Below are 15,758 nucleotides of genomic sequence, written 5' to 3' on the forward strand. Positions count from 1 at the left end.
CACTATATTTACTCCCTGCAATCAAGTCTCCTCTACCCTTTGGTCAGGGCTGTGCACTTTTTGGAAAACAATTTGGTGTTATCTACTAAAATCGAAGAGACTTATGCCCCGCATTCCAAAAGTCCACCCCTAAGTATAGAGCCTGGAGAGACTCTTGTACTGTATATCAGAAGACATAAAAGAATGTCCTAAGCAACATTTTCATACTAGCAAAAAGCTGGATTCACTCAAAAGAAAAGAAACTATGAGACATTCATACAACGGAATATATGAAGAAGGGTATGATAGACAAAATCCAAGAGAATGGTTACATTTGGGTAAGTCGTATAAAAGCACACAGGGGGCTTCAAAGGTACTGGTTATATTTATTTTTTCAGCTGGGTAGTGGATACCTAAGTGTTTATTCTTGTTCTTGAAACTATTCATATCCATCGCATGAGTGCTTAGTATGAGTGATATTGTGACAGATTTCGTTATTGCTCCCCTCCTATAAGAGGTTTACCGCTACTTGTTGCCATGTTATCACAGGAGGATTCTACTTCCTCATCTCCACTGACATCAGGTTTGGCCAATAGATGGAGAGCAGCAATGGCACCTACAGGCAAAAACAGTTCAGCTATTTCCCCTTTTCCTTCTGTCATGAGAACGGCATGTCCTAGGTAGGTGCTGCTCCGTTAGACTGTGTCCCTGAACAAAGATACATGCAGAGCCATTTCGCAGCAACACACGGGCAACACGCACCATGAGAGAGAAATAAAGCTGTTGCTGAAAGCCACTGAGAGTTTGGAATTATTCATTGAACTGTTCACTGCAGCATGACCTAAGGAAAGCTAAGCAAAAAAGTATGTATTTTAAAAAGGAATCTAACCCACAGAGTCCTATCTATTTTAGTTTAGGGGAGTGTCTCTGATATACTGAGCACTTAAGGGTTCCGTCGATGGTTAAAGAGTTTTAAAACAGTGGCTGCCAAACATTTAGATCTCATTAATCAGTCAAATTTACCCCAAATATTACCAAGTTAAAAACAATGTTTCCCACCTTGTGCCTGTTAGAATGGCCATTCTCAAAAGGAGATCACAAATGCTGGTGAGGATGTAGAGAAAAAGATGCCCTAATGCTTTGTTGGTGGGATTGTGCAGCCATTATGGAAAACAATATAGAGGATCCTCAAAAAATCAAAAATAGAACTACCTTATGATCCAGCAATCCCACTTCTGGGTATGTATCCAAAGGAAACAAAAACACTAACTCATCAAGATATGTGCACTCCCCATGTTCATAGCAGCATTATTTACAATAGCCAGGACATGGAAACAACCTAAGTGTCCATCAATGATTAATGGGTAAAGAAGTTACGAGATAGATAGATAGATATAATTCATCCATAAAAAAATGAGGAAATCTTGCCATTTGCAACAACATGGATGGACTTTGAGGACATTATGCTAGATGAAATGTCTAATATAATGTTAAGGACATTATGCTAGATGAAATGTCAGACAGACAGATAAATACTGTATGACCTCATTTATATGTGGAATTAAAAAAAAATTCATAGAAAAAGAGATTAGATTTGTGGTTACCAGAGGTGGGGGGCAAAAGGGGAAATTGGAAGAAGGTGGTAAAAAGATACAAACTTCCATTTATAAGATAGATAAGTACCAGGGATGTAATGTACAGCGTGGTGAATTAGTTACTACCACTGTATGAGAAAATATGAAAGTTGTTAAGAGAGTAAATCCTAAGAGTTCTCATACAAAGAAAACATTCTTGTCTTTTTTCTGTACCTTTTTATTGTATCTATAGGCAATGATGGATGTTAACTAAATTTATTGTGGTAATCATTTCACAATATATGTAAGTCAAACCTTTATGCTGTATACCTGAAACTCATACAATGATGTATGTCAATTATATCCCAATAAAACAAGAAAAAAATTAAAAGTATATGCATATAATTTAAAATTTTTTTAAGTCTTTCTCTAAAAATTAAGTTTACATTTTAACACAAAAATGTAGAAAGGACAAAACTCTCAGACTAAAAGACCACGTTTCCATTGAACGTATTTAGATTTATGGAAAACTCACTCTATGTTCCTTATCAAAGCTTTTCCATGGGCTAGCACTGGTCTACAGAGTTGTCAGGGAACAACTGACTTAAAGGAAAATAAATTAATACTACACTGTTTATACACTCAATTTAGTTACCAAAACGAAAAACATTACTGCTGAAATTCCTTATGTTTACAAGTTAAGAAAAAGAAGTGTGTGGTACATGTATTGATTCACTAAACCAGTTATCTCAGAGAAAATCTGTCCAGTGTGCTGGAGTAGGCAATCTGTTCCACTGCAGAGGTTAAATAATAACACTTGAAAAACCCAGCAGAGCTGTGAGTTAGCAGGCCTAAATCATGTGGGATTACTAAGAAAGGCACTATATGGGAGTTTAACACTTTGTTGTTTTCCCATAACACTAAAAAGGTGTTGGTGTAATCTATTACCAGTTAACTACCACATTTAGTAAAAACAATCTCAACAGTTGTTGATGAAGTGGGTACGTTACATTTGAATAAATAAACATAAAAGCATGGGTACTATCACATACAAAACCTAGAAGTCATGTCGTATTGTGGTTATTACGTACATATTTTTATTTTTCCCACTCTGCAAGTGTGCATTCTGCTCCTCTCACTTTCTCTTTGAATATTTGTCTTCTTTGTTTGTGTTTGCTACTAAAATGTAGACAGTTACAAAAACAGGATGTATTATGTGGTCAATTAAATTAGCTTTCTAGTAAGATCATGCCAAACAAAACTAAACATTAGCTGATTTTGTACAAATTATTTCCTTGTTTTATAAAAAAATTGGTACATTCTTTTGAATAATACCCAGTAAGTACAACTAATTATTTAATTGTAAAGAAGGATCATGTCTACTGTTTGCTTTTTGCAGCACCAAAACATCAGGGTGACTTTATAGCTCCCTATATTGCATACTTTTGGTTACTCAGTTTTCTTCAACGATTTCCATTTAAAGATCCAAACCTATGTAAACTTAAATCCTCACCAATCTCTCAGGGATTAACTCCTTCCATTCAAGCAAAAACTACTTGTAAAAGCGTTTTAGACATCAATTTCATCATCTGAACTCCCCAGCTCCTCCATTTCTTATCCAAAATTCCCTTTTCCTAAAGAAGTTACCATCAAATAATCTCTCAGCACATACACCAAACAGCTTATAAATAATCATCCTTTGCTTTTCTCAGGTTCACTCTGACGTCACTTCCTCCTGTCCAGCCATGACCTCATTGTCAAGCCCTTCACTCTTGAGAAGTCATCCTCGACCACTGGATTAAAGAACTCTCTTCTCCAGGTGAGCTAGCTCTACAGCTATTACTAAAACTGCTGCTCATTTTTAGCCCTTTGATTTCATTATTCTCATCCACTGAGCTCCCGACATTGCTTATTTTTGGTTAACAACTGTTTCACACTGACTCAATGCCTTCTGCTAGATTACCTAAACCAGATCAATTATTCTCTCTTATTCTTCTCTAAACCTCCTTTATTCAACCAAATTTACTTTATTCAGCTTCCCTACTTCTACACCTTCTACCAAATTGTTCCTAACACCCAAGAACTGTGTACACCACCTCAAAGGAATCTACCCAAATTAATGTAAGGGAACAGAGAGGAAAGAACAGTCAAAATGAAATGCCTGAAACACAGCAAATTTGCTATCAGTTTAAAAAAAGAATTTTTTACACCTGAAACTAATATAATACTGAATGTCAATTATAATTGATATAGATATACATATATATGAAAATAATTTTTTTTAAAAGTGGAAAGTATCCACTTGGTTTTCCACTGCCAATTTCCACATGACAGAATTGACATCATGTGTTTCCTGTGATATTTAACATATTATTTGACCCACTCAAATGTTAAAAATCAGTATAGTGATGTAAAAGAAATCTCTTAAATTTGAAATGTACTATTGCTGCTGGGCAGAAGTATAATTCACGGTATCCAGTTAAGAATGTATGACTAGAAAAAAAGTATATGGATCTCTTCTGCTCACTTCCTGTAGTTAACCAAGAAAAAGGAACTATGTATCCCATGGTGACAATTCTAAAGAATGAAGGTAAGACCAGTCAATAACTGTCCCACGTACATTACAAGGTGTAAGTCTCAAATTGGAACAGCTGAGTTGTAGTAATGTGCATACCTTGTCCTGTAATTTTTATCATTGTTCAGCTCATTTAAAAGTACTTGGAAACTGAAATATAAGAAATGCTACTTCACAAATAACTGTCCTCCCTGATTAAAAGGCTTGCCACCTCTAAAGTGGAATGAAATGAAAGTATCTCTCTTCCTCTTTTTTTTTTTGGCTGAAATACATACCTTCTTTTTAAAATCTTCGCTTCTTTGGCTTAAACTGGAAACTGTGTTCTTAAACTGAATTCAAGCACTCACATAGGTTTCATTTAGGTAATAGGTAGTGATTTCAAACATTCTTGACAAGTGGGAGAAAAATTAAAGGCCATTAACTGCCATTTCAGTCACACTGGATTGCTATAAAATTTGGTATTCATGATATTCTCTAACAAACACAAAAGCTTGAGAAGTCATGGACATGATTCAGCTACTCATATCCAAAAGCTAGCTGATTCCATAAAACAATCACTCATTTCTAAGATTGCCCACTGACAGAAAAGACTAATGTCATGAAATTTAGCAATCCTAAAGTTTCTATATGCCTAAAAGACAACCAAACATTTGTAAAGAATTTGTTTAAACTCAGAGAAATAATCAGTGGGTATAATAAACCTCTGTATAATAAATCCTCAATACCTCTCAAATAATTTTTCAAAGGAAACCAGACCCAGAGCAACTGATTGTTTTCAGAATCACAACCCCCAACTCCACTAAAAAAAAAAAAAAAAAAAAATTAAAAGAATTTGTTTAAAGAATGCTTTATTTGGAAGAAAGCTACAACAAAAACAAGCCAATGAATCAACTAAAACACAATCCACAGTTAAGCCAATTCTACTTATTGAGAGAATGTTGACAGAATAAATATGGTGTGTGTCCAAGAACTACATAAGTGTATTACATAAACAAAGTAGAATTCATTCTACCAAGTGCCATTAATTAGATTATATCTAGCCCCTATCAAACCAATCAACTGAAAAGTGTGCAGAAAAAAAAATCAATCATTTAACTAGGTATTCAGATTAAATTGATAGTAATACATAAATAATTTTTATAATACAGGAAACAAACAATTACCAGAAATACCAGTTAGTGCTACTGTTTGAAACAATTCGATGAATGGCTGGATAGCAAATGAGCTGAATCAGAGAAATCTGTTAAAAGTTGAGAAACTACTTTTAAACAGTAACAAAACAATGTATATTTCCCCTACTCTATCTTAAACATTGCTTACATGTATTTTATTCCAAAATAACTATCAAACAATAACTGTCTTCTGTAATTGATATGCATTTGATATTAATTTCCTGCAAACTACTGTTGAAAACACATCACTTCCTCATGAATCACCGCACAAACTCGCTATAAGAGACTATATGCAGATTAGATAGACCACAGGTACACAGTGTTGTTACTCAATTATCTTGGCCTGTATCGAGACACATGAAATTTTATTTTAAAATTATAGCTACTGAAAGGCTTGCTACAGAAAACTGGTATTTTTATTTTTATTTAGAAATTATAGCTACTGAAAGGCTTGCTACAGAAAACTGGTATTTTTCTTTTTCTTTAATAAAGACTGAGCCACCTTTTTTAAACTTTAGCAGCAAGGAAATTTACAGCTATATCTGCATCTCAAATCTATGCTCAATTTATTCATCTTAACATGATACTCTTAGTTTTATTTTCTTTGGTACTGGTTTTGGAATTCTTTTTTTTTAACCAATATTTCTTTTAGATGTTGCTTTTATAAACTGACTCAACATTTTTGTGTAAAAGATAGTGTACATAATAAAACAAATATTTCCATACTGGTGGTTTTCTTTGGCACTTATAAATCAAAAATACCTAAATTTAGAAACTAGGTAAGTAGAGTTCATCAGCATTTCAAATGAGTAGAAATTATTATTCAGAACTTATACAAAAGTATACTTTTACCCTTATCACATCCTTTATACTCTTAGAAAGAATTAAGTTTTTAAAATACAAACCCACTTCTGGGACCTATTATAATATACACATGACTCTTTGTATAATTAAACTGAAAATTGAAAATAAAAGCTTCCAGAATTTTAAGGTTCAGAAAGAATGCTAATGTGTCAAAGTTTAAAAGAAAAAAGTAATCACCTTTTTAAGAAAAGGAAAGGAATAAAAAAAAAGAAAGAAAGAAAAAAAAGAAGAAAAGGGAAAGGAAGAAAGGAAGCTAACATGCCAAAATTTAAAAGAAAAACAAAACTTTCTTTTGAAGAAAAGTGAGAGAAAAAAAATGATTTGCCACATGGAAGCTTATCACTTTTCTTCTACATTTTAAGACTAAGAGTGTCTCATAATTTTCAGCTATCCCACTTCAAATATTTACTCAGGGCACGTCTATTCATCCAGAGCCCTTCTCTTTCCCCTATCCTGGAGGGGAAGCAGCAAGCTACCCGGATGAGCAGGTCGCACTAAATTACATTACCTTCTTCCATTGGGTGATGAAATGGGACAGCTCCTACTCTGAGGTCTTCCTCAGGCGGTGGCCTAACACCTTCCCTCGCTGGGACATCTTCACCCAGGGAGATGAAGCCAGATCTCCCTTCCCCAAACTGTACTCTCCCTCAAGAGTGCTCCCTGGTACACAGGACTGCGAAGTCTGTTCCACGGCACAAACTCACTCCAGGAGACTATATGCAGATTAGATAAACCACAGGTACACAGTGTTGTTACTGAATTATCTTGGCATCAAACTGAAACAATGACCTAACTCACTATATTTACTCCCTGCAATCAAGTCTCCTCTACCCTTTGGTCAGGGCTGTGCACTCTTTTATTCAAATGCCAGTTTAAAAAAAAAAAAAAAAAGAAACCATTTTCTGAAAGGCTCTAAATCCAACGTGAAGTTTAAACTAAAACTACTTCCATAGCCACTCCCAAACCAACTTAGTTGCCATATAATGGTCTTTGCTCATAAAAATATCCTGACTACCCTTGTTTCCCACCTCATTTGAAACACAGTGCTTCTAATGTCCACTGCCATAGAGTTCTCTTTTGTTATTTTTTTTCACAGTATGTGCTCAATGCAAAAAAAAAAAAAAAAAGAGAGAGAGAGAGAGAGAGAAAAAGCCAAGGATAAACAAAAATCGTTTATTCTGGAAAGCCATCATCCAGAGGTAATCATTGATCACATGTTGGTATATGTGATGACATTACTATACAAGATGTGATAAAAAAAAATACAGTGAATGTTTAAGTTTTAAAAAACGTATTACAGTAAAAGACACATTGCCATTAACCCCCCTCAAATACTCCCCTTCACTTCAAATACACTTATCCCATCATTCTTGCCACTTTCTGAAGCAGTTCTGGAAGCCGTCTTCAATGTCTTTAGTTGCACTGTTGTGGCTGCCTCAGTGTCCTGAATCACTTCAAAATGTTTACTTTCCTGGTCATTTTGACTTTGGGGAAGAGCCAGAAGTTGCACAGCGCCAGATCCAGTGAATAAGGTGGATGAGGACACACCGTAATGCTTTTATTTGACAGAGACTGCGGTGCCAGAAGCCATGTATGACACGGAGCGTTGTAATGATGGAGGATGAAGTAAAGACACTCACGAAAGAGGACTTCCAGAACTGCTTCAGAAAATGGCAAGAATGATGGGATAAGTGTGTTCAAAGCGAGGGGGAGTATGTTGATGGGGATTAATGGCAATGTATCTTTTACTGCAATAAATTTTTTTTAATTTAAACATTCACCCTATCTTTTGATCACACCTCGTATTTTTTTCTATATATTATATTCTTGTTTTAAACATATACACTCTATATGTTTAAAATAAGAATAGGCTCATATTGTACATATTGTTTTGCATCCTGCTTTTTGCATTTCATAAAATATCAAAAAAATTTCCTTATCAATATTATCTTACAAAGTTATTTTTTAACGGCTACTTCCAGTTTCCTCTCTCTAAAACTCCCAGGAGCTCTAAAATTTCTTCTTTCTTTCCAACTTCTCCCTCTCCACACATTCCCCAGTCAGAACAAAACAATTAAAAGGCAACAGCTTTCATTCAGTCAGTACATCGTAAACATTTTCAGACAACCACCACGCTGCTGTATTCTTTTTTCTGTAGCTGTGACTTCATTTATATCATATGGATTTGTTAGATGATGGTGAATCAATAACTACCTCTGCCCCACCAAACTCATCAGCAGGGCGTGATAACCATCTCCTCTATGGGGTGCCCCCATAATCTACCACATAATCCAAACAATAGTACCTCCAAACAAACGAAGAGTCCCGGAAGGTGTTTCCCAGAAAGATAACCTCATTGTTTCTTTAAAAATTACAAAACATTAAATGATTAAATTTTTTTTCTCCCTTGCGAATGCTCAAACACATACTTATATTGCCTATTAACCACTGTCGCCAGGGATCAAGAAAGGAATAGATTTTGTTCTAAGGAGTAATCTGAGGCTAAGTTTAGATTACCAACTCTATGCACAGTCAAAATCCCTTACCTGAGTGAGTAGACAGATTTCAGTGAAATATATTTTGAAAGGAGACTATTAACTGCCTGTTCAAAGTTGCTTTCCTCATGTGGAATCACTGGCAAATGCTTTATGCTATGTTTGAAACTGTACAAAGCTTACTGAGCTATCTGTTATGCTTGCGTTAAATTAATAAATCAATAACGTGACTTGCATTGAGTGATTTTATGAGGAAATTTTAGGTGACTGACTCAGCAAATCTTCACACTTCAATTAAGAGAGGTGATTTTCTTCCAAAAAATTAAATGTCAAGAAATGTCAACACACTAATGATACTGAGAATAGTTAAGAGCTTGGGCATCAAGTCAAACTTCTGTGGCTTATATTCTGACTTTTACTAGTGGTGGGACCGATGCCTCTGTACCTCAGTTTCCTCATGAAGAAAATATCTCCTTCATTGGGCCCTTGTGAGGATTAAGTGACTTAATATGTGTCAGGTGCTCAGAACAGTGTATTGAGCCTTCAATAAATGTTAGCTAATTATTATCATTATTCACCATCATCATTACACATTTTTATAAACGGTTCAAAACCTAACTTTCCACCACCTCGTCCTCCCCTTACTAAGGAACAGACTATACCAAAGAATCACAAACCTGTTATACATTGCTGTTCGTAATTTTCAGATCAACTATTTTGCTTTAATATCTAAAAAAATCAACTGAAGTTTAATATTTACATTTTATACAATTTAGCCATCCTATTTATAAAGTTTACACACACACACACTGATCAGTATATATACACACTAAATAGTAGCTATATATACTGAACAATACAAGTCTTCAGGAAACCACAATGTTTTTAAAAGAAAGGAAAGCTGGCATAGGAAGTAGCTCTGATACTGTTGTTAAATTTAAATAACGTATCTGCCGTATCTTTTAATTTAAGCAAGATACCTAAATAGCATTTTTTACAATCAGCAAATAAAACAGACTACCTTAATCCATACTGTAAGATTTATTCTGGATTAGAGAACTAAGTCTGCCCCACCAGAACATGAAGCATTAGAAAGGCAGAATCCATCATGAGTTTTCCTGGAGTTATTTTGAAACCGTACAATTTAGAAATACTAGAGTACAAGAATTTTCTATTTTCTTCTTAAAGAGAATGAGAATGCTACTGTAAAAATTCTTTATTAATTGTTTGTTATCTAAAAGATAGAGGAGTGGCAGATGTAATGAAAAAAAAATAGCAGGCCAGGCTCTAGACTCTGGGGCTACCTACTAATTTTGCTTTTTTGAACATACGTAGATATAACAGTCTGCTTTAAGTCCCAGGAGAATATACTGGATAGTGACGAAAAAGATTTATTTCCCCACTATACGTTCCTTTGGCTCTATGACTTTCCTACATTGTTTATACTTACCCTACCAGAAATAGAAATAGCTTATCAAAACACCACTCTCAGACTAAAAACAAAAAAAACAACAACACTTCTTCAAAGAACTAGAAGACTCCATAAATTCTCCAAATCCACAAATTCTCTAAAATATATAAAAAACTTAAACCCAAAGGAGAACAATCACCCATTTTAAAGAACATCAATCCCACTTAAAGGAAAAAGAATAGGCTTCATTTATATGAACTTATCTCATATAATCTTTTTAAAAACCCTTGGAGTTAGACCTGTTCATACATTACAGTTTAGAAAACTTGAGTCTCATAGAAGTAACATGCCCAAGTTATAAAGTTAGTAAGATAGACACAGGACTTGAATTCACGACTTTCTGACTAACCATATAATGAAAAGGAAGACATTATAGGCATTCTCTTGTGTTGTGATCCCTGTACATCAGTATAAGTGCCCATGCGGGACAAAGATGACAGAACCCAGGTCCTTCCTGTGCTTCCTCCCAACTCTGCTCATGCCCCAGTAAACTGGACTCAAGTTATTTTTTAACACAGTTGATTGCCCAAGAGTGAAAACAACTCCTTCCCGGTCTCATCCCTGATTCACAGGTAAACTTTCTGCATTATCTTCTATTAATCAATCAATAAATGAACAAATAATTACCAAAGACCCAGAAATGGAACTATATTATAAAATGCTCTTTGTATAAGATAGTGTAGAAGGAAGAGACCATTTATGTCGTTGGTACCTACACCCCAAATGCTTTTACTTTATAATACATTGCTGCACTTATTTACATGGTCACCCTTCACTAATCTATGAGCTTTGATACAAAATTATGCATAGTTCCCACTTAACATTATTCAAAGTATAGCTGCTCACTAAACACATGATAAAAGAAGGAATGAACACAATGATGGGCTGAACTTTAAAGAGCAAGTAAGATTTAGAGAGATGGGGCGGGGGAGAAAAGGATGTGTATTCTAACAAGGTGTATGGTGACAAGGCAGAAAAACTGCTGGAAAAATGAAGAGACAGGTCTGAGCAGGTTCTCGTGACCAACCAGCAAAACGGTAAACTGGGGAAGAGCTGGAATTCCTGACTAGGGGCCTTAGGACTTCATTTTCTAAATCAAGTCAATTGTTTTTAAACATTTAACTTTAATGCAGAATAATTCTTTGTTTAAATCTTATGTGAAATCCCAACATATAAAGCAGGGAAAAGCAAAGTGGTGCAGGTTCCCACCCACTCAGTTCCCACAATACCTCTTGAGAAGACTCTGAAAGCCCTCCTCAGTGCGCAGTACAAAAACCACTGGGTTAGAAAAAAGTCTGGAAGGACAGATACCAAAGTAAGTGCTCAGAGCATTGACCTCTAGAGAACTGGGTTGGCCTAGGTTGGTGGGGTAAAAAGGAATGTGAAATACCATTTTCACTTTTTTAAACTCTGCATATTTTCTATTATTTGAACTTTTGTTTACATTGAGCAATTTTACTTTTTAATTGAAAAAGTAATAAATAAGAAACCATTGCTCTAAAAAAGCATTTTTCATGGTTAAATTTATTCAAGTGGATTGCCACATTTTAATGAATCATTTCCCTATAGCAGGGCATTTTCTTGACTAAATTATATTGCAGTGAAAATGAACATCTTTTTGCATAATACTTTCCCATATCTAGAATTATTTCCTTAGGATAAATTTATACAAGTTAGTTTCCATTTAAGTTCTGCAATGCACAGCTTAAAATAGGGCTCTGAAGAACATAAAAATATAAAATTCAATGAGTTTTAAGAAGCCATCCTACATTAGCAAATTTTGATTCTAGCATTCATGTTTAAGATACATAAAATCTAATTTACAAACTAATTAGCAAAGCTTCCACATCTCAAAAGTATATTAAAAAGAAATTTGATTCGGAACTTGAAATCGCTCTACCTTTCATGAATTTTTCATAACTTTTCTTGCCACTTATCAGAACCATATCCTGAAAGAATTTTTCCTTCACAGTTTGGTTTCACAATCTAATTCTGTGAAGTCACGGTATTGTGACAGGACAATCATTCTCTGGCAACAAACTGACATCATTAAATTCTCATTTGTAAGTTCTTGGGGTCTACGGATGTTCTATTTTTACTTCTTGTAAGATCAAAATCTATTTTCTGTTGCCTCTCCATTAATCTCATATGAGTGATACATTTTAATTTATTTCCTTTGTCCCCAGCCATCTTTATAAAAATACCTTTTAATGAGCAGTCAGGGAATGCTTCTCCGTTCAAACAAAATATAAATGACTGCTGGATTGTCTCCTCCTATGACGAATTTGTTATTGCTCTGCATTCCTTGGGAAGAGAAGCCCTGAAATCAGAAAGTTTGATGTTCTTTTTCTTACCTCTACTACTATTTTAATACAACATAAGAGTACTATTTGTTAAATTATCTTTTAAACAATTGAATGTGGTTCTATCACATAATAAAAATATCATCTAGGAAAAAAATATCATCTAGGAAAAAAAATTTTCTGGAAAAAAAAAAAAACTAAACAAAAAAACCTTTTCCTTTTTCCAAAAGCAAGTATTACTAGAGAGAAACATCAATATCACTTCTACTACTATGTAAGAGTTCTCATATTAAGGGTATTTACACTCCATCAGCAAAGATTTGCTTAGTCCCTGCTGGGTACCAGGCACTATGCTAAATGCCATCGATTCAACATGAACAACGCAAGAGGCAAGGTCTGCTCTTACAGATCTTTCGGTCTTAGTACAAAGGCATTTAGGCAAACAAGGCCTCTATGAAATGGAAGGGTCCAGTACAAAAATCGTGGAATGATTCTTTAGAAAAAGAGATTGGAACCAATTTTGCAATACTTGTAATACTGCACCAAAGAATTTGAAGTTTATATTCTAAAGACGAGACATTCCAAGGGATCTTAGAAAACGTAAATCTAATCGGGCACCCATTAAAACTTTCCAGTGCCTTCTCATCTCTAAGATAAATCCAAAGTCTTTAATAAGGTTAACAAAATCCTGCATAATCTTCCCCACCTGCTCAAGACCTACATTTGTTCTCATACTGGACTTCTCGGGTTTCCTCTGATGTAGGGATGTTCTAACTTTATACATCACACTCTAAGTATTTATGTGTGACACGCTCTTATTTTCTATTTTATTTCTTTTTTAAAACATAGAAGTCACAACCCACTAAATTAATATTACAATCTACTGGTAGATTCCTAGGTGCTGCAGCTTGACAAATACTACTTTAGTATACTACACTTGCACACTTTTTGGCTTTTCCACGTGTCTTTTGCCGGAAACATTCTGGTTCATCCTCACTCTTCCCTTTTACCTGGCTACTTTGTATTCTACCTTATGATCTTAACTCTTACACATCACTTCCCGGACCCTCTTAGATTATTCCCCCTCCTCTGTGGTCCCAAAGTACTCCATGCTTTCTAACATTTACTATGCTTTATTGTAATTGTACTTGTACGGGTTATTTTTCTAGGCTATTAACTCCACAAGAGAAAGGACCCATTCTTGTTCACTGATGAATTCCGAGGGTCTAGCCTAGTGCCCTATTACATGTTAGACACTCGACAACGATTTCAGGAGTAAAATAAGGAAATGGACTTGAATAATCTATATATTTAACCACACAATGCAATGGTCACCCACTTAAAAACTGTTAAGCAATTTCCAAGAAAAACATGTCCTCAGTTCCAATTATATAAAAGGTGATTAAGCTCCTAAACTAACTTATAAAGCACTATATTACCCACCAATACGCTTAACTTTTGAGAAGATGGCTGCTTATTTCCCGCTCTGCAATGACAACAGAACTCAGGACTGAAGGGACACTTCTCTTTCTCTCCATCCCATCAGTGGTTCCGCCTACAGGAAAGTGACTTATCTAAGTGGCTAAAATGGGGATAAAGGTCCATATTCCAGATAAGCCCCACCCCTGAGCTTTCACTGGCTCTCTTGGATTTGCATGCCTTCAAGGTGAGAAAGTTTTCCTTTCTATTCCAACTCCCGTGAGATAACTCCCTGAGGAAGGGCTTTCCCCTCCCTGCAAGAGGAAGAGAGACCTGCAGTTTTTCAGGTGCAAAAGTTTCGTCTGGACAGGTGAATTAAGAAGGAATAGGGTAAGCACGTGTCTGTGCTACATTCTCCAATCCAGCTGTATCAGAAATAACAACTATTTTAACCCTCAGCTGGCTTCTTGAATCTGATCGCAATTTGACCAGAATCTGGAGAGAGAAGGGGTGAAATTCGCACACTGAAAAGCTTCAACGTGAACAGTAATTCCAGTCTAATTCCAGGTCTTAGGAGAAGAGTGGGCAGGGCGGAGCAAGGTGGGGCAAAGGGGAAGAGAAACGAAATGAAGGACGTTTCTTCCACTTTTTCTATGTAGAATTTTTCTTGGGCAAAAATGTCTAAACATGTTGAGTCTGTCTTTATAATCTACAACGTTCCCTTTCAAATTGTTTCTGATTCGTGCTTTTCTTTTCTCACCTTCCAGATCCCTGATGCTGTCCAAAGATCTCCATTTTCAACATCCACTGTTAGAAATAGAGCAAGTTTTGCCCAAACTTCCTAAATGTTCCACGATCCCATAGCTACCTCTTCTAGCCCCCCTCTAGTCAAAACTCTCCTTTCCTCAACGCAGCTGATTAGGGAGAATGCAATCTGATTAAGTCCATTCACATTAAGATAGAATATCTGACTGACAGCCCTAACCTTTGAACCCTGCTATTTTTTTAAATTTATTTTTAAAGCTATAGAAATCTAACTACAGTAACTTCAGAGAAAAGATGAGGCGTGCCTAGAAGTCCATCATAAAGGAGGCAGGTCCATTCTAACCAGAGTGTTCCAGAGAGTATGTCCCCAAAGGTGTTCGCACTTTTCATTGCCATCAACTTTCAGTCCTTCTCAATAAGTGACACTAAAAACTCCAGGGGCAGAGAAGGCCAACTGGTGAAAGCATTTGTAGCACCAGGATATTAATACATCCATTGGGTAAGTCAGTAGCAATCAGAATTAGGTTAGATAGGTTATATCGTCAGTATGTTTGATAATCATTCCCTTAGCTATAACAAAAATATATACTCAGGTTATATTTTGAAATAATTAGCCTCATTTCTACTAATGAAGTCAATGATACATAAAAGGGTAAAATAATATTTCCAGTGTCTTATAATTTGGTAGCAGCATTGAACTGCTCTTCACACACTCTTAATGAGTTACTTGTCCATTATTTCCACTTGCAACTCTTCAATTTTATTTTCTATAACTCAGAAAATTTTATTTTCTGTTATTTGGTAGTGTACTTTTTTTTTTTTTTTTAAAGGAGGACGTAGCTCACAGTGGCCCATGTGGGGACTGAACCTGGAAATCTTGGTGTTATTATCACCACGCTCTAACCAACTGAGCTAACCAGCCACCCGGTAGTGTACTTTTGAACAGTCATGTTAGAGTAATAAAAAAATGGACTTGAATTCCTGGGAGGCAAATGTCATGTCTTTTTCAGTAGTTTTTGCTATGAAACAGCTGAAGCTAATGGTGGATTTGTGTGTGCTCAGAAATTAACCACAAAAGCAGCAAAGAAGCATTCAGCTGAAAGTGGCTCTTCACTTCAGCGCCATCAAAAATATGTATTTG

The 15,758-nt window shown here is 35.4% G+C and overlaps 1 protein-coding gene and 1 long non-coding RNA gene across 4 annotated transcripts in view; one reads left to right on the forward strand and one right to left on the reverse strand.

Moving 5' to 3' along the window:
• SLC41A2 (solute carrier family 41 member 2) overlaps positions 1-15,758 on the reverse strand; it is a 105,915-nt gene that overhangs the window by 88,042 nt on the left and 2,115 nt on the right. Inside the window, exon 1 of one of the 3 annotated variants that reach the window (XM_074326245.1) lies at positions 6,673-6,877. The exons of the other annotated variants lie outside the window; for them this stretch is intronic. The gene's annotated coding sequence lies outside the window, so the exon portion shown is untranslated. Of the gene's footprint in view, positions 1-6,672; positions 6,878-15,758 lie in introns of those variants that run through there. 3 annotated transcript variants of the gene reach the window in all.
• LOC141570156 (uncharacterized) lies at positions 184-15,535 on the forward strand. Its single transcript, XR_012494078.1, has 3 exons — positions 184-317; positions 3,266-3,372; positions 14,620-15,535. It is a non-coding gene; the product is annotated as an uncharacterized LOC141570156 (long non-coding RNA).

The sequence above is a fragment of the Rhinolophus sinicus genome, linkage group LG02 (genome assembly GCF_036562045.2).
Source record: "Rhinolophus sinicus isolate RSC01 linkage group LG02, ASM3656204v1, whole genome shotgun sequence".
NCBI lineage: Eukaryota > Metazoa > Chordata > Mammalia > Chiroptera > Rhinolophidae > Rhinolophus > Rhinolophus sinicus.